Here is a 19,837-nt window from a genome sequence, read left to right on the forward strand (position 1 = left end):
TGTATTCGGCGCATGTGACAAATAAAGTTTGATTTGATTTGACACTACATAGCATCCTTAGTCCTTACAGACTCACGCCCAATATGCTATATTGAGAAACAGGGTGTTCAAGTGATACAGTCAGAGATATGTGATTTTAAACTGCACCCATTTTGTACCTCACATTTGTATTTGTACATGTTTTTGAGTTTGCATGGCTATTGAGGCGCGAGCGGGACTCTTCACAATTAACAGCGACCTTTACACACAATGCTCCTGCGTAATGGAGTTTATTCATAGGAAGGGCAGTGGTGCACCAAAAACATCCTTCGAGGTCCTCAGATGGGAACATACTCACATTTTAGATTTTAGTCTACAACACACTGGCTATGAGATGGCTTCAACCTTTTTAGTAATTAGTTATTTGTGTGGTATAAGGGGTGGGGGGGGGTTAAAATGAGCATTGAAATGGAAAATAGAAGCACTTGGGTTTTCCAAATATGTTTATCTGAGAGATGAGTGAGATGAGCAGCATCCACAATAATGAGTCACACATAACCTTCGGTGGTTATTGAACGTTTGCCAATCTATTTGAAGAGTGCACCCTTGCGATCTATTTGCATATTATTTCCTATTTTCTTTATTTGTTCAGGTAATTCCAGGTAGAAAAGTACAGTATGCACACATTCATATGATCATTCATCCTGTTGGTGTACTGCCTCTTAACTGTCTGTAAAGTGACCATACACTGTGGCCATTTTCTGGGGCAATTTGCAGAACATTGGCTCATGAATTTCACTTTTTCTCAAGATAGAGGATTTAATGCTTACAAGAACAGCCTTATATGATCAATCAATCAATCAATCAATCAATCAAATCTATTTCATAAAGCCCTTTTTCATCTATAATAAATGTTATACATGATATAATGTGTGTGTAAGCCTATTTGCCTTTTAGATTATTTATATTTCACTCCATTGGTTTTTATTTGTAATTTCAGGTCATAATTTGTTGGGGCCGCACCCCTGATTTTCAAATATATATATATATATATATAAAAAAAACATCGAATCTCAATTGTTTTTTTCCTGTAGACGTGATCTACATCGATCCAGCCCCCTTTCTGGTGTTTGGACAATGTATAAACGGACATAATTTCATCTCTCGCTGAGCTACCTAGTAACATCCTAATAACCATTACGTGAAACGCAGATGGGGAGGGTTTACAGCTGAGATTGACGTGTGTTCAACGGCAGCCGGAAAGAGAGAAAGCGGGGCGACAAGACGAGCACACAGCCCAATAGAAACGGTACCAAGGAGTCACCTGTTGATCCGTAGGCTTTATGATGGTAAGTCAGACGTCCTCTATTTCACTTTCACACGTTAGACAGGTAAAAAAATGTATATGTTAACTTGTTGAAAAGACGTTGCCATTGTAGAGAGAATTGTACAGACAATATATTGTGTTGTTCACACAATTATGGTTGAAGGGATCCAGGACGTGCCCGAAAGAAGAAAACGGTCAGTGTGAGAAGTATATTTGTTCGTATCATTGACAAATTAAGAGTGGACTCCATATTTACAGCAATTATTCTGAAATGCAATGTCATTCTCTCGCTCGTCTGCCAGCATATAGCTTGAGCCCCGAGAAAAATATTCCCATCCCGTTGCTGTTTTTTTTTGTCGAACAAATATCAAAATGTTGTGTATCGGTTAACTTTCAGTAGCCTATTTACGTAGTTTGTCTTCATTTACGTCGAATATCTAGGGTTTTTTAATCAGCATTAGATGGAAAACTTTCGTGTAACATGTGGTTTCCGGGGCCGGTGTAAGGGAAGGCGAGTCTGATGCTGGGGATAGGGCGTCATTCAGCACTGAGCCACTGGACAGCTCCCACGTCCACAGTGTCTATTCGACAATCAACAACAAATATCGTTTATAAAAATAAAAATATTCGCTACTAGATTTTCAATTTGTTTGTTGGTCCTGTTAGCAACAAGATCAGACCATGTAATGACGTCATTAGTAGACTGCTAGTTCCTCCACAACACCTTTCATTCATCTGGCCTGGTTTTCTTCATTGAAATCCCCAGTTACTTTCAAGGGGAAAGCTTCATGAAATCCATGTCAAAAAGAGCCATTGAGATGTTCATATATAATTTTACATTTGAGTGTCATTTAAAAAAAAAAATGTTACTGTCAACAGAAAATGAAGGAAAGGCATGACTTGGAAAGAAAGGCCTACTCAAAAGAGGAATTGACTTTTCCACATATAATGACACATTTCCTCTAAATGATCTGTTTCCCTGAGAGCGAGCTTTCTCTGCCTGTGATCAGCCAGCCACTCTACAAACCATGGTTGCCAACATTTACTGTTTACAATATGAACACTATGACAATGTAGAACCGTTTTCACAACTATCTACAGTATGTAGCTCAGGCAAACCCCATTATTAAGTCCAGCTCTATTTCTTTAATATTGGAATTTGACGAGAAAAGAAGGCACTCCATGCAGTAGCAGTGCTTTAGCAACTAGGGTTTACTATGAGTGCTATGTTCCCCTCCCCCATCTCCCCTCATACTGCTGTCCTCCTCCTCTTCCCCCTCTCCTCCTATCATCTCGTCTGCCTCTTTGAGAAGGGCTGAAAGGTTGGCATTAGAACAAAGGCAGAACGGAATGTCAACAGGCTTGAGAGAGAGAGACCCCCAGGGATGAGAAAAGGACAGTGCCAAATAAACCTCTCACCTCTACACCCTGTGTCACTTTTCATATCTTCCACTAGAGTTCCAACTACAGCTCCCAATAAGTATGAGTAGTAGAGTGTGGTATTTACATGTTGAGTGCATACTGTATAGATGTGCAGAGCGGGAATAAAAATGTTAGGTGGGTGCATATGTGAAATGTCAAGTGGAATGGGATAGCTCTGTGCTATCATGTCTTTCTTAATATTTTATTTCAGCTGAAGCAAGGGATCCAGAACACCAGACGGATGGATGGAGAGAGAGAGAGACAACTGATCCTAGTGCTGTGTGGAAGACTAGTGATTTTGTTGTGATGCTGAGCAATGAGAATAACAACAAGTCCCAGTCTGCCCCTCAGCACAGGGCACTGGCCTACAGTCTGCCGCATACTACAAGTTCAAGTCCCAGTTTTTTTTATTGGTCATATGCACATGATATACACAGAGTACTCAGTGAAATGAAATGCTGACTTGTAGGTTCACCTCTTGACAGTGCAACAACAAAAGAAACAGGTAATAAAACAACGAAATGAAAACTCAATGGGATAAAATAGAGTAGTAATTTAGAAAGAATATGTTATAAAATATAATGCAAATTAAATTAAGACTGATATTTACAATATGTGGCGGGAATTGTGCAATAGATTGTGCAACGATAATAGAGTCCAGTAACATCAGTCGTGTGAGTGGGAAGGTGTGTGTGTGTGTGTGTGTGTTTGAGCCTATGTGTAGGTGTGTGTAGGTGAGTATACAAACACTGTGTGAGTGTGTGGCTTTGTGGTGTAATGGAAGTTAATTAAACACTGGAACATTGATAAAAATACAAAACGGGTAGAAATGGTCACATCCAAACAATCAGGAAATACATCAGACATGTGGAATCTCGTGAATACACATGCTTTGATCAGTTGTCCAGGCATGCTGCTCAAAGGGAGAGGCAGCCATTTCCCCCTGGTAATCTTTTGAGATTAGCGTTTTAACCTGATATATTTGAACTAGGGCAAACTTACAGTTCAAAGTACAGAAAGCCCACAGTGTATGGCTCTATGACTACACCTCAGATAAAAACACTTCTAGAATTGCTTTATCTGACATCAAAGGATGTCAAATGTGGACGTAAAAGAGGACATTTTGAAAATGGTCCATTGCTGAACTGGAATAATTCAAATGACATGCTTTCCAGCATGTCGTAACACCAGGCCTGGGTTCAAATATGTGTTTGAGTATCAAAAGGACCGGTGGGTTAGAAGAACCCGTGGCTAGAACACAAAGCCTTTCATGCCCCTGCGCATACAACCTGGAGGGGGCTTAAATTAAGGTGGGCCAATCTGAAATCAATGCCCATTTTCTCAAAATGTACCATTAAAGCAGCCATCAATTGCACACTTGTGACCACCCATAATGAGATATAGCCAATATTGTCAATCAATACAGCCTGAGAACGAATGCTTCCCATATAACCACCCACATCCTCTGACCAGGTAAGTCTGATTAGTCAAAATGGGTGCTGCACATTGCTAGTGGATAAGGAGCATTCAACCCCTCCCACTCCATTACAATGGAAAGCATTAACCATCCCCACCTCATTACAATGGAAAGCATTAACCATCCCCACCTCATTACAATGGAAAGCATTCACCATCCCCACCGCCACGACAATGGAAAGCATTAACCATCCCAACCTCATTACAATGGAAAGCATTAACCATCCCCACCTCACTACAATGGAAAGCATTAACCATCCCCACCTCATTACAATGGAAAGCATTCACCATCCCCACCGCCACCACAATGGAAAGCATTAACCATCCCCACCTCATTACAATGGAAAGCATTCACCATCCCCACCTCATTACAATGGAAAGCATTCACCATCCCCACCTCATTACAATGGAAAGCATTAACCATCCCCACCTCATTACAATGGAAAGCATTCACCATCCCCACCGCCACCACAATGGAAAGCATTAACCATCCCCACCTCATTACAATGGAAAGCATTAACCATCCCCACCTCAGTACAATGGAAAGCATTAACCATCCCCACCGCCATTACAATGGAAAGCATTAACCATCCCCACCTCATTACAATGGAAAGCATTAACCATCCCCACCTCATTACAATGGAAAGCATTAACCATCCCCACCTCATTACAATGGAAAGCATTCACCACTCCCACTCCATTACAATGGAAAGCATTAACCATCCCCACCTCATTACAATGGAAAGCATTAACCATCCCCACCGCCATTACAATGGAAAGCATTAACCATCCCCACCTCATTACAATGGAAAGCATTAACCATCCCCACCGCCATTACAATGGAAAGCATTAACCATCCCCACCTCATTACAATGGAAAGCATTAACCATCCCCACCGCCATTACAATGGAAAGCATTAACCATCCCCACCGCCATTAAAATGGAAAGCATTAACCATCCCCACCTCATTACAATGGAAAGCATTAACCATCCCCACCGCCATTACAATGGAAAGCATTCACCATCCTCACCACCATTACAATGGAAAGCATTTTGATCACAGGATAAGCACCACAAAGATACAACATCCAACCATAGGTGGAGTTCGGCTTCCTGTGTGGGAACAGTGGTAAGTGGTTAATGCCATAGACCTACGGGGGTTCACTTAAAGGGCCAATCCGCAGTTGAAATATAAACAAAGTGTTGTCCCCACCACTGTTTCGGTAACAAGCTGATGGATGGGGCTGGAGAAATGTAATCACTCTCAAATACATAGATAGAGCTATGGATGCAAGGACTGACCATCCATGATAAACTACATGACAAATAGTATGTGGACGCCTGCTTGTCGAACATTTCATTCCAAAATCATTGGAATTATTAATATGGAGTTGGTCCCCCATTTGCTGCTATAAGAGCCTCCACTCTTCTGGGAAGGCTTTCCACTAGATGTTGGAACATTGCTGCGGGGACTTGCTTCCATTCAGCCACAAGAGCATTAGTGAGATCAGGGACTGATGTTGAGTGATTAGGCCTGGCTCTCAGTCGGCGTACCAATTATTGGTCACATACACATGGTTAGCAGATGTTATTGTGAGTGTAGTGAAGCACAGAATAGTCTAGAGTGTCATTGTATACTGTAGAGTTAAGATTTTCCTTCACTGGAATTAAAGGGCCTAGCCCGAACTATGAAAAACAGCCCCAGATCATTATTCCTTCTCCCACAAAATTTACAGTTGGCACTATGCATAGTGGCAAGTAACGTTCTGGCATCCACCAAACCAAGATTCGTCCGTTGGACTGCCAGATGGTGAAGCATGATTCATCATTCCACTGCTTCAGAGTCAAACAGCGGCGAGCTTTACACCACTCCAGCCAATGCTTGCTCAGCCTTGGAAACCCATTTCATGAAGCTCCCGACTAACAGTTCTTGTGCTGACATTGCTTCCAGAGGCAGTTTGAAACTTGGTAGTGCAGAAGCACACCATTCCAACCGTGAAGCACAGGGGTGGCAGCATCATGTTGTGGGGGTGCTTTGCTGCAGAAGGGACTGGGGCACTTCACAAAATAGATGGCCTATGTGGATATATTGAAGCAACATCTCAAGACATCAGTCTTAAAGCTTGGTCGCAAATGGTCAATGACCCCAAGCATACTTCTTATACATCGCTTCACCACTACTCCCATCCTAGTTCATCCTGACCCTTCCCGTCAGTTCGTGGTGGAACGCCACGGAGAAAAACTACGATGTGGGAATTCGTGAGCTTCTCGCAGTGAAGATGGCGTTGGAGGAATGGAGGCACTGGCTGGAAGGGGCAGAACATCCGTTCATCGTATGGACCGACCACTAACATCTGGAGTATCTCCGCACTGCCAATCGCCTCAACTCCAGGCAAGCTAGATGAGCCCTGCTGTTCACACAGTTCAACTTCTCCCTCTCATATCGGCCAGGATCCAAGAATGTCAAGCCATTATAGCCCCACGGCTATTACCCTGGAGCCCAAAACCATCCTTCCCACCTCGTCCCTGGCAACGGCACTCAGCTGGGGTATAGGGAAACAGGTCCGGGAGGCACAGCATTCCCAGGGTAGGGTCCCAATAACCGGATGTTTGTGCTTGACGCGGTCCTGGAGTGGGCCCACTCCTCCAGACTAGCCTGCCACCCGGGGTCCCGCCGGACCCTGGCATTTGTGTGATGACACTTTTGGTGGCCCACTATGGTCCCTGACGTCTACGCATTCATCGCCGCTTGCACAGAGTATGCTCAGAACAAGACTCCTCGGACAAAGCTCCGGCTGGCCTTCTGCAAACTCTGCCTGTCCCTCACTGTCCCTGGTCCCACACATCCCTGGATTTCATCACGGGTCTCCCCCAGTCTGAGGGCAACACTGCCATCCTGACTGTGGTCGACCGGTTTTCCAAGGCTGCCCACTTCATTCCTCTCCCCAAACTAGCCTCGCCCATGGTGATGGCCCAGCTCATCAGCACGTCTTCCGGATCATGGACTGCGCATGGACATGGTCTCCGACCGGGGTCCTCAGTTCTCGTTCCAGTTTTGGAAGGCGTTCTGCACCCTCATTGGGTCGTCGGCCAGCCTGTCCTCTGGGTTCCACCCCCAGTCCAATGGCCATTCGGAGCAAGCCAACCAGGACCTTGAGACAAATCTGTGCTGCCTGGTCTCCACCAACCCCACCACCTGGAGCCAGCAGCTTGTGTGGGTGGAATTCACACACAACTCCCTTCCTTGCTCTGCCATGGGCCTATCGCCATTTGAATGTTCCCTGGGTTATCAGCCCCCTCTCTTCCCTGAGCAGGAGGAAGAGGTCGGCGTACCTTCTGCCCAGATGTTTGTCCACCACTGTCGTCGTACCTGGAGGAGAGCCTGATCGGCCCTCCTCAAGACCACCTCCAGGTATCGACAACAAGTGGATCACCATCAGACCCCGGCTCCCCGGGCTATCCACCCGGGATCTGCCCCTCCGGGTGGAATCCCGCCAACTCTCCCCCCGGTCCCTCTGCTGTTCGTCTTCTGTTGCCCCATGCCCTTCGTATACACCCCACCTTTCATGTGTCCCTTGTTAAACCCATGTCTCACAGCCCTTTGTCTCCTGTTTGTCAAGTCAAGCAGTTTTTTGTATCAGCTCCTGCTTTTCCCCAGTCTCTCTTTATTCGTCCTCCTGGTTTTGACCCTTGCTTGTCCTGACCCTGAGCCCGCCCGCCTGACCACTTTGCCTGTCCTGACCCTAAGCCCGCCTGCCTGACCACTCTGCCTGCCCCTGACCCTGAGCCTGCTTGCCGTCCAGTACCTTTGCCCTGTCTCTGGATTACCAACCTTTTCCATGACCTGACCCTTAGGCTACCTGCCGTCCTGTACCTTTGCCCCTGTTGCTGTAATAAATATTGTTACTTCGATACGGTCTGCATCTGGGTCTTACCTTATCCTGATAGAAATATGACTTATCCTGATAGAATATAAAAACTGAAGAAACAAAGAAAGATAAACAGCTAAATCAAAAACGGTCTAACCTATAGACCCCTTTCTAGTACACAACACACTGACGTAACATACAGATGTCACTTCTCTTGGCTGCAGTAAGAAAGCCATCGCCATCTTCGCCCATTCAATGGAGCCTAGATGTACATTTTTATTACATCTAAACAAAATCACTTTTTGGGGTTCTTATACATGATTTTTGGGGTTCTTACAATGATGTTTTGATTCTTGCTTGAACAGTCGTTAACATTATATTTGGTTGTGATCTTTGCAAAATAACTATTTTGGATGCAGCAGTTGTTAGCTAAAATGCTAACGCTCATTAGCATAGGCTGTAGCAAAAGCTAGCCGAAGAGCCATTTTACTGGTACAATGCAACAAGTACACTGCAGTTGATTTGCAATAATGACACAAACATTATATTAAGGAGAACATTCGTATGAGCCTTAAAATCCAATTATTATCTAAAAGTAGAGTGAAATGCACTCATAAGAAAAGTGTAAATATAAGCTTTTTTTGTGTTCTGTTCTGCTTACAAACTTGAGCCCATAGCCCTCGTGCAGCAATGTTTGCAAACACAGAAAGGGGTCTATAGCGGAGCGCTATCAACACACCCACTCCTTTCCACACTCCCACTCCTTTCCACACTCTCAATATTTTCCTTTCGACACACCCACTCCTTTCCACACTCTCAATATTTTCATTTCGACACACCCACTCCTTTCCACACTCCCACTACTTTCCTTTCAACACAACTCCTTGCGCATCCTTTGGTTGCCATATTGAGCTGCAGCTACTCATACTTGAACAAATGGCAAAGGAAAATCTACGCAAGGAGATCAACTGAGGCCAAAGCCGCAACTTGATCTCATAGTTTCAAGTCAGGATTTGACGTAATGTGGATGAACGTCAAATTTTGACCCATTAATTACGCATTGTTACAGGGTTCAGTCCGTGTAGTTACAGGGTTCAGTCCGTGTAGTTACAGGGTTCAGTCTGTGTAGTTACAGGGTTTGAACAGAAACAACGCAAAGGGTTACGGTTAGAGCTTTGGTTTGTGGAAAGCATAAAACAAAATACAACAAAAAAATGTGTTTCCATTTGGAAATTCAGGGCTACTGAGTGGACAGCACTGCCACATATATAATAATCGTTTAAACAATGACTTGTAGGGGTGTTCGTTTAATTTGGAAGCTTTTATTTTCATATTTACCACTGTATATCAAATATACCACTACATTTTAAACAAATAGGAGAATGGTTAAATTAGCATTTTTTAGAGACACAGAACAGAATAACATTTGTCTTGGTAAAATGTATTTTATACAATAAGGAAGTGAAATGTCATCAACACCAAGCGCGTGTTCACCCAATCTGTGCCGGAGTGGGTGAACACCCTACTATACAGTGAACAGATAGTAGGGGTAACACCCTACTATCTTATCCTGAACAACTGTTCCCTAACCTAACCCCGCCTACTCTGTGTACTATATATTTGTATTTATTATGGATCCCCATTAGATACTGCAGCAGCTACTCTTGCTGGAGTCCAGCAAAATGAAGGCAGTTATATACAATTGAAAAAACATGACATTTCACAATACATGAAGTGTGTGCCCTCAGGCCACTACTATACTACCACATATACCACATAGCTCCCCGTGTACATTTAAGGGCCAGCCATGCTGCCCTGTTCTGAGCCAATTGTAATTTTCCTAAGTCGTTCTTTGTGGTACCTGACCACACGACTGGAGAGTAGTCTAGGTGCCACAAAACTAGGGCCTGTAGGACCTGCCTTGTTCAAATCAAATCAAATCAAATGTTGATAGCATTGTTAAGAAGGAAGAGCAGCACTTTAATATGGACACACCTCTCCCCATCGTAGCTACTGTTGCATCAGTATGTTTTGACCAGGACCGTTTACAATCCAGGGTTATGTCCTCAACTTCCTCAATTTTCACATTATTCATTACAATATTTAGTTGAGGATTAAGGTTTAGTGAATGATTTGTCCCAAATACAATGCTTTTAATATTTGGGACTAACTTCTTTCTTGACACCCATTCTGAACCTGACTGCAGCTTAGTTAAGTGTTGCAGTGATTTCACTTGCTGTGGAAGCTGATGTGTGGAGTCATCAGCAAACATAGACACCCTGGCTTTACTCAGAGCCAGTGGCAGGTCATTAGTAAAGATTGAAAACAGTAAAGGGGTCTAGACAGCTGCCCTGGGAAATGCCTGACTCTACCTTGATTATGTTGGAGAGGCTTCCATTGAAGAACACCCTCTGTGTTCTGTTAGACGGGTAACTTTCCATCCACAATATAGCAGGTGATGTAAAGCAGTAGATTATGATCAATAATGTCAAAAGCTGCACTGAAGTCTAACAAAACAGCTCCCACAATCTTTTTATTTTAAATATATCTCATCCAATCATCAGTAATTTGTGTAAGTGCCGTCCGTACATGTTGAATGCCCTTCCCTATAACCGTGTTGAAAATCTGTTGTTCATTTGTTTACTCAAAGGTTGGTAAGGCAGCTGAGCCAGTAAAGGGTGCTTTGCTATTCTTGGCCTGAGGACACACATGTTCCTGTAGGCTTAGGTGCTTCCTTAACTAGGGGTATGGTGGCTCCTTCAGTATGTGTAGGAGTTCTGGGTGATGATGTCTCTGAAGAAGGGGAACCAGTCTCTGCACAAGCAGGCGAAGTAGATGTATCCAGGGTAAAATGACTCCTTCTGGTGTGTGGCCCCGGCCTTGATGATGTGGAGGGCAGCATCGTTGGCTGGGTAGGCCATGTTGGTATATCCTCTGGAGCTGGCATAGAACAATGTAAAGACCTCTGTGATTGCCAACAATGATTTTGCCACCAAGCACTAAGTCATGTTTTGCAGAGGGGTCAAATACTTATTTCCCTTATTAAAATGCAAATCAATTTATAACATTTTTCACATGCGTTTTTCTGGATTTTTTTGTTGTTTGTCACATTCTGACCTTAGTTCTTTTGTTATGTTTTTGTTTTAGTATGGTCAGGGCGTGAGTTGGGGGGGTTGTCTATGTTAGTTTTTCTATGATTTTCTATTTCTGTGTTTGGCCTGGTATGGTTCTCAATCAGAGGCAGCTGTCAATTGTTGTCCCTGATTGAGAACCATATTTAGGGAGCCTGTTTTCTATTGTGTTTTGTGGGTGATTATTTTCTGTTTTCTGTTGTGTGTCTGCACCAGCCAGTACTGTTTTCGGTCGTTTCTCTTTGGTATTTTTGTTATTTCCGTGTTAATTTTAATAAATAGGGACACATACCACGCTGCACCTTGGTCCTCACCTTTACCTTAACTCCCCATTACACTTTAACTAAGATCTACATGATACCTACTGTAATGTTTTACCTTAAACAACTAAGACCTACATGATACCTACTGTAATGTTTTACCTTAACTCCCCATTACACTTTAACTAAGACCTACATGATACCTACTGTAATGTTTTACCTTAACTCCCCATTACACATTAACTAAGACCTACATGATACCTACTGTAATGTTTTACCTTAACTCCCCATTATACTTTAACTAAGACCTACATGATACCTACTGTAATGTTTTACCTTAACTCCCCATTACACATTAACTAAGACCTACAGTGCCTTGCGAAAGTATTCGGCCCCCTTGAACTTTGCGACCTTTTGCCACATTTCAGGCTTCAAACATAAAGATATAAAACGGTATTTTTTTGTGAAGAATCAACAACAAGTGGGACACAATCATGAAGTGGAACGACATTTATTGGATATTTCAAACTTTTTTAACAAATCAAAAACTGAAAAATTGGGCGTGCAAAATTATTCAGCCCCCTTAAGTTAATACTTTGTAGCGCCACCTTTTGCTGCGATTACAGCTGTAAGTCGCTTGGGGTATGTCTCTATCAGTTTTGCACATCGAGAGACTGACATTTTTTCCCATTCCTCCTTGCAAAACAGCTCGAGCTCAGTGAGGTTGGATGGAGAGCATTTGTGAACAGCAGTTTTCAGTTCTTTCCACAGATTCTCGATTGGATTCAGGTCTGGACTTTGAATTGGCCATTCTAACACCTAGATATGTTTATTTTTGAACCATTCCATTGTAGATTTTGCTTTATGTTTTGGATCATTGTCTTGTTGGAAGACAAATCTCCGTCCCAGTCTCAGGTCTTTTGCAGACTCCATCAGGTTTTCTTCCAGAATGGTCCTGTATTTGGCTCCATCCATCTTCCCATCAATTTTAACCATCTTCCCTGTCCCTGCTGAAGAAAAGCAGGCCCAAACCATGATGCTGCCACCACCATGTTTGACAGTGGGGATGGTGTGTTCAGGGTGATGAGCTGTGTTGCTTTTACGCCAAACATAACGTTTTGCATTGTTGCCAAAAAGTTCAATTTTGGTTTGATCTGACCAGAGCACCTCCTTCCACATGTTTGGTGTGTCTCCCAGGTGGCTTGTGGCAAACTTTAAACGACACTTTTTATGGATATCTTTAAGAAATGGCTTTCTTCTTGCCACTCTTCCATAAAGGCCATATTTGTGCAATATACGACTCATTGTTGTCCTATGGACAGAGTCTCCCACCTCAGCTGTAGATCTCTGCAGTTCATCCAGAGTGATCATGGGCCTCTTGGCTGCATCTCTGATCAGTCTTCTCCTTGTATGAGCTGAAAGTTTAGAGGGACGGCCAGGTCTTGGTAGATTTGCAGTGGTCTGATACTCCTTCCATTTCAATATTATCGCTTGCACAGTGCTCCTTGGGATGTTTAAAGCTTGGGAAATCTTTTTGTATCCAAATCCGGCTTTAAACTTCTTCACAACAGTATCTCGGACATGCCTGGTGTGTTCCTTGTTCTTCATGATGCTCTCTGCGCTTTTAACGGACCTCTGAGACTATCACAGTGCAGGTGCATTTATATGGAGACTTGATTACACACAGGTGGATTGTATTTATCATCATTAGTCATTTAGGTCAACATTGGATCATTCGGAGATCCTCACTGAACTTCTGGAGAGAGTTTGCTGCACTGAAAGTAAAGGGGCTGAATAATTTTGCACGCCCAATTTTTCAGTTTTTGATTTGTTAAAAAAGTTTGAAATATCCAATAAATGTCGTTCCACTTCATGATTGTGTCCCACTTGTTGTTGATTCTTCACAAAAAATACAGTTTTATATCTTTATGTTTGAAGCCTGAAATGTGGCAAAAGGTCGCAAAGTTCAAGGGGGCCGAATACTTTTGCAAGGCACTGTACATGATACCTACTGTAATGTTTTACCTTAACTCCCCATTACACTTTAACTAAGATCTACATGATACCTACTGTAATGTTTTACCTTAACTCCCCATTACACTTTAACTAAGACCTACATGATACCTACTGTAATGTTTTACCTTAAACAACTAAGACCTACATGATACCTACTGTAATGTTTTACCTAAGACCTAACTCCCCCCCATTACACTTTAACTAAGACCTACATGATACCTACTGTAATGTTTTACCTTAACTCCCCATTACACTTTAACTAAGACCTACATGATACCTACTGTAATGTTTTACCTTAAACAACTAAGACCTACATGATACCTACTGTAATGTTTTACCTTAAACAACTAAGACCTACATGATACCTACTGTAATGTTTTACCTTAACTCCCCATTACACTTTAACTAAGATCTACATGATACCTACTGTAATGTTTTACCTTAAACAACTAAGACCTACATGATACCTACTGTAATGTTTTAAACAACTAAGACCCCATGATACCTACTTTAAACAACTAAGACCTACATGATACCTACTGTAATGTTTTACCTTAACTCCCCATTACACATTAACTAAGACCTACATGATACCTACTGTAATGTTTTACCTTAACTCCCCATTACACATTAACTAAGATCTACATGATACCTACTGTAATGTTTTACCTTAAACAACTAAGACCTACATGATACCTACTGTAATGTTTTACCTTAACTCCCCATTGCACTTTAACTAAGACCTACATGATACCTACTGTAATGTTTTACCTTAACTCCCCATTACACTTTAACTAAGATCTACATGATACCTACTGTAATGTTTTACCTTAACTCCCCATTACACATTAACTAAGACCTACATGATACCTACTGTAATGTTTTACCTTAAACAACTCCCATGATACCTATTGCAACTCCCCATTGCAAACTAAGACCTACATGATACCTACTGTAATGTTTTACCTTAACTCCCCATTACACTTTAACTAAGACCTACATGATACCTACTGTAATGTTTTACCTTAACTCCCCATTACACATTAACTAAGACCTACATGATACCTACTGTAATGTTTTACCTTAACTCCCCATTACACTTTAACTAAGACCTACATGATACCTACTGTAATGTTTTACCTTAACACCCCATTACACATTAACACCCCATTACACACTAACTAAGACCTACTATAAATGCAGCAGTTACTGAAATATATACCATTACATAATCACTCAATACAACTCATTCATGTTGTTTCTCTTAAGTGACCAGTCATTCAACATCACAAGCACAACCAGTCTTGATGTCATGAATCTATTCAGAAGAGAGGAGAGTTGTAGAATACAAATCTCCTATCTTACCTGTAGAGGAGAGAGGTGAGAGAAAGGTGGTGAGTTCACACAGTATCCACAGTGCTTGTCTGAGTACTTCAGACTGAGAAGAACAGGATTTTACATTTTATTCTCTTATTCTCTAGGATTACTAGTGCAGTTGCATCTGTATAAGACTATATGTGTAAGACTATCTGTAGAAGACTGTATCTGTATAAGACTATATGTATACGACTGCAACTGTATAAGACTGTATTTGTATAATATTATCTGTATAAGACTGTATCTGTATAATACTGTATTTGTATAATACTATATCTGTATAAGACTGTATAAGACTATATGTATAATACTATATCTGTATAAGACTGTATCTGTATAAGACTATATCTGTATAAGACTATATGTATAAGACTATATCTGTATAAGACTATATGTATAATACTATATCTGTATAAGACTGTATCTGTATAAGACTGTATCTGTATAATACTATATCTGTATAAGACTGTATCTGTATAAGACTGTATCTGTATAAGACTATAAGTATAATACTATATCTGTATAAGACTGTATCTGTATAAGACTGTCTGTATAAGACTATATGTATAATACTATATCTGTATAAGACTGTATCTGTATAAGACTATATGTATAATACTATATCTGTATAAGACTGTATCTGTATAAGACTGTATCTGTATAATACTATATCTGTATAAGACTATATGTATAATACTGTATCTGTATAAGACTATATCTGTATAAGACAATCTATATACGACTATCTATATGACTATTGGTATAATACTATCTGTGTAAATGTGTATTGTATAAGGCTGTGTGATGTGTACTCACCCAACAGAGATGACACTACGATCATAGACCCTGCACTCTGCTCCAGTACTGGTAAAGCTGCTGAAGCCATGTTCACATAGCTGAGGAAATTCAACTTTGGAAGACAACACATTCAAAACTACACTCAAAGAATGACCTTGTCTCGCATGGCCAGACACAAGACTTGAAGTATAGCCTAATATGAAGAAGAAGAAAACAAAAGTGTACCTGCATCAGTTCCCTGATGTGATCCCCATCTCCTTTCCACATGGCGAATGGGGTGGATCCAATGTGATTTAGAACATCCTCACCACTCTCTCTGGGTCTGAGGACTGGGACATTTCCCCTGTCACATAAAGAGCCTTCTGAGCCCCCAGGCTTGTGCAGTTCGCTGCCACCTACAGGACAGAGGGAGCAATGACACACTGGTACAGAGGCTGTCAATATCTATCTGGTCATCATGAGACAGTAGAAAGGATAGAAGTTCATAGTCAGACAGGCAGACAGACAGACAGACAGACAGACAGACAGACAGACAGACAGACAGACAGACAGACAGACAGACAGACAGACAGACAGAGACAGACAGACAGACAGACAGACAGACAGACAGACAGACAGAGACAAACAGACACAGAAACTGACACAGACAGACAGACAGACAGACAGACAGACAGACACAGAAACTGACACACACAGACAGACAGACAGACAGACAGACAGACAGACAGACAGACAGACAGACAGACAGACAGACAGACAGACAGACAGACAGACAGACACAGAAACTGACACAGACAGACAGACACCGACAGACAGACAGACACAGAAACACACAGACAGACAGACAGACACAGAAACTGACACAGACAGACACAGACAGACAGACAGACAGACAGACAGACAGACAGACAGACAGACAGACAGACAGACAGAAACTGACACAGACAGACAGAAACTGACACAGACAGACAGAAAGACCGACACAGACAGAACCTCAAACCTTCTGTAAGGCGTACTCCCTCCTGGCCGTGATGACGACCTGGGCGCCCATCTTGGCATAGTGGTATGCCACCTGTTCTCCGATGCCTGTGCTGGCCCCAGTCACCAGCACCCTGGCACAACGAACAGACTCTGAGGGGAAGGACAGACGGACAGACGGACAGACGGACAGACGGACAGACAGGCAGTCAGGCAGTCAGGCTGTGTGGGGTGAGAAAGACTACTGACGGAGAAGGAAGATCACATGATCACTGAGACTAAAATAAAATAGAGGTGTTTTAAGGTTAAACACAAATTTGCGTAAAATACTTAATTGTCATCATGATGATCACATACTATTAAATACTGAATAAAAATATAAATGCAACATGTAAAGCGTTGGTCCTGTTTCATGAGCTGAAATACATGTAAAGTGTTGGTCCTATGTTTCATGAGCTGAAATACATGTAAAGTGTTGTTCCCATGTTTCATGAGATGAAATACATGTATATTGTTGGTCCCCTGTTTCATGAGATGAAATACATGTATATTGTTGGTCCCCTGTTTCATGAGATGAAATACATGTATATTGTTGGTCCCCTGTTTCATGAGATGAAATACATGTATATTGTTGGTCCCCTGTTTCATGAGATGAAATACATGTATATTGTTGGTCCCCTGTTTCATGAGATGAAATACATGTATATTGTTGGTCCCCTGTTTCATGAGATGAAATACATGTATATTGTTGGTCCCATGTTTCATGAGCTGAAATAAAAGATCCCAGAAATGTTTCATACACACAAAAAGCTTATTTAAATCAAATGTTGTGGACAAATTTGTTTACATCCCTAATAGTAAGCATTTTTCCTTTGCCACGATAATCTATCCACCTGATAGGTGTGGAATATCAAGAAGCGTATTAAACAGCATGATCATTACACAGGTGTAACTTGTGCTGGGGACAATAAAAGGCCACTCTAAAATGTGCAGTTTTGTCACACAACACAATGCCACAGATGTCTCAAGTTTTGAGGGTGAGTGCAATTGGCATGCTGACTACAGGAATGTCCACCAAAGCTGTTGCCAGAGAATTGAATGTTAATTTCTCTACCACAAGCCGCCTCAAACAATGTTTTAGAGAGTTTGGAAGTACGTCCAACCAGCCTCACAACCGCAGACCACGTGTATGGTGTTGTGTGGGCGAGTGGTTTGTTGATGTCAACATTGTGAACACAGTGCCCCATGGTGGCGGTGGAGTTATGGTGAGGGCAGGAATAAGGTAGCATATCATACTAATTTGAGTGTCCCGGATATTTATTTACTATGTTACGTCTACCCCTGAGTCTAGGTTGCACTACTATCATAGCACAGCACACTGTGTATGCTGGTAACATTGTGGGAGGCAAGCCGTCTGGAGAGACTATGTATGGACTGATTACATAAAAGGCAATAAATACATAGCTGCACCGGGGACGGTCAAAGTAACTTATGTTGATATCAGGGTAAGATATGAACAATTAAGATAAGATTTGTCATATCAAGAAGTTGGGACTATAAAGGTTATCTACAAAAAGATGATTAGGAGTTCATTGGCTTTAAAGTTCCAAACCCTCATTGGTTTAAATGGTGTCAGGAATGTTATATTGTATTCTTTTTAACTTAACATGAATTGGGGTATTTAGAGTTGTATATAGGTAGAGAATATAGTACAGAACAAGGCTATGTCAATAACTCAATTGCAATTAGAACTTTCTAGTCCCAAATTCTCAATGACAAATTAAGATAAGAAATTAAGTGTTATACTGTAACACATTAAGTTTAAATATGATCCATAAGTTGTAGATCCTGACCTTATTTCACACTCAGTTATGTCTGCCCTAAAATAGACAGATCTGCCCGATGGCCACATCTGCAAACCCTTCAAATCTACCAAGTCTCCACAGTCCAATCCAGTCTAGATATTATAATGGGTGTCTGCAGTCATTAAGTGACTAATGTCCATTGTGGATTGAAACTGTTCAAGAACTCAGGTTAAATTGAATTGACAAAGTGAGTGGTGTCCCATTTGATGTCATCAAAGTTGTTTTCTGATTATATTGTAAATGATGACAATAGTTAAATCTAGTGCATTAAATCTTAATTTAGTTTAAAAACTTGTAATGGAAAAAGCTAATAGTACACTGGGAAATGAAAACTACAGCAATTTCCTGGATGGGGGGAATCTAAATGAACAAGAACCTTAAATGAGCTAAAAAGGTGTGTTGTCTGTCTGTCCTATAGAGCACTGTTGTCTGTCTGTCCTATAGAGCACTGTTGTCTGTCTGTCCTATAGAGCACTGTTGTCCGTTTGTCCTATGGAGCACTGTTGTCTGTTTGTCCTATAGAGCACTGTTGTCTGTTTGTCCTATGGAGCACTGTTGTCTGTTTGTCCTATGGAGCACTGTTGTCTGTTTGTCCTATGGAGCACTGTTGTCTGTCTGTCCTATGGAACACTGTTGTCTGCCTGTCCTATGGAGCACTGTTGTCTGCCTGTCCTATGGAGCACTGTGTGTCTGCCTGTCCTATGGAGCACTGTTGTCTGCCTGTCCTATGGAGCACTGTTGTCTGCCTGTCCTATCACTGTTGTCTGCCTGTCCTATGGAGCACTGTTGTCTGCCTGTCCTATGGAGCACTGTTGTCTGTTTGTCCTATGGAGCACTGTTGTCTGTCTGTCCTATGGAGCACTGTTGTCTGTCTGTCCTATGGAGCACTGTTGTCTGCCTGTCCTATGGAGCACTGTTGTCTGCCTGTCCTATGGAGCACTGTTGTCTGCCTGTCCTATGGAACACTGTTTGAGGACTCACCTGGATCAAACTTGTCTCTCCAGAGGACTGCGACAAACATTAAAAACATTGTCTTCAGCGAGACCTGCATAACAATGTTGACTTCTATTCAGTGCAGGTGATGCTCATGTAAGACACGTGACTTTAATTGGTAAAACAATTTCATGCCTGTGCCAATATCCTACTTCATCGAACTGTAAAAACAAAACAGTACCGTAAGGTTATTCTAAAAACTCCATCAAGTTCTGTAAAGCATGCTTGATCACACTGCTGCAAGGTACGGACAAAGTGGTTCTTGCCTTCCACCTCATATATATTGTAGCCCTAGCCTACCGCTTGTCTTGCCTTGAAGGGGCAGCGACACCTGGACACCAGCCAT

At 41.9% G+C, this 19,837-nt stretch overlaps 1 pseudogene; it reads right to left on the reverse strand.

The window, feature by feature from the left end:
• Positions 1 to 15,611: 15,611 nt before the first annotated feature.
• Positions 15,612 to 19,837, reverse strand: LOC121847652 (annotated as a pseudogene).

This window comes from Oncorhynchus tshawytscha, linkage group LG10, assembly GCF_018296145.1.
Source record: "Oncorhynchus tshawytscha isolate Ot180627B linkage group LG10, Otsh_v2.0, whole genome shotgun sequence".
Taxonomy (NCBI): Eukaryota; Metazoa; Chordata; class Actinopteri; order Salmoniformes; family Salmonidae; genus Oncorhynchus; species Oncorhynchus tshawytscha.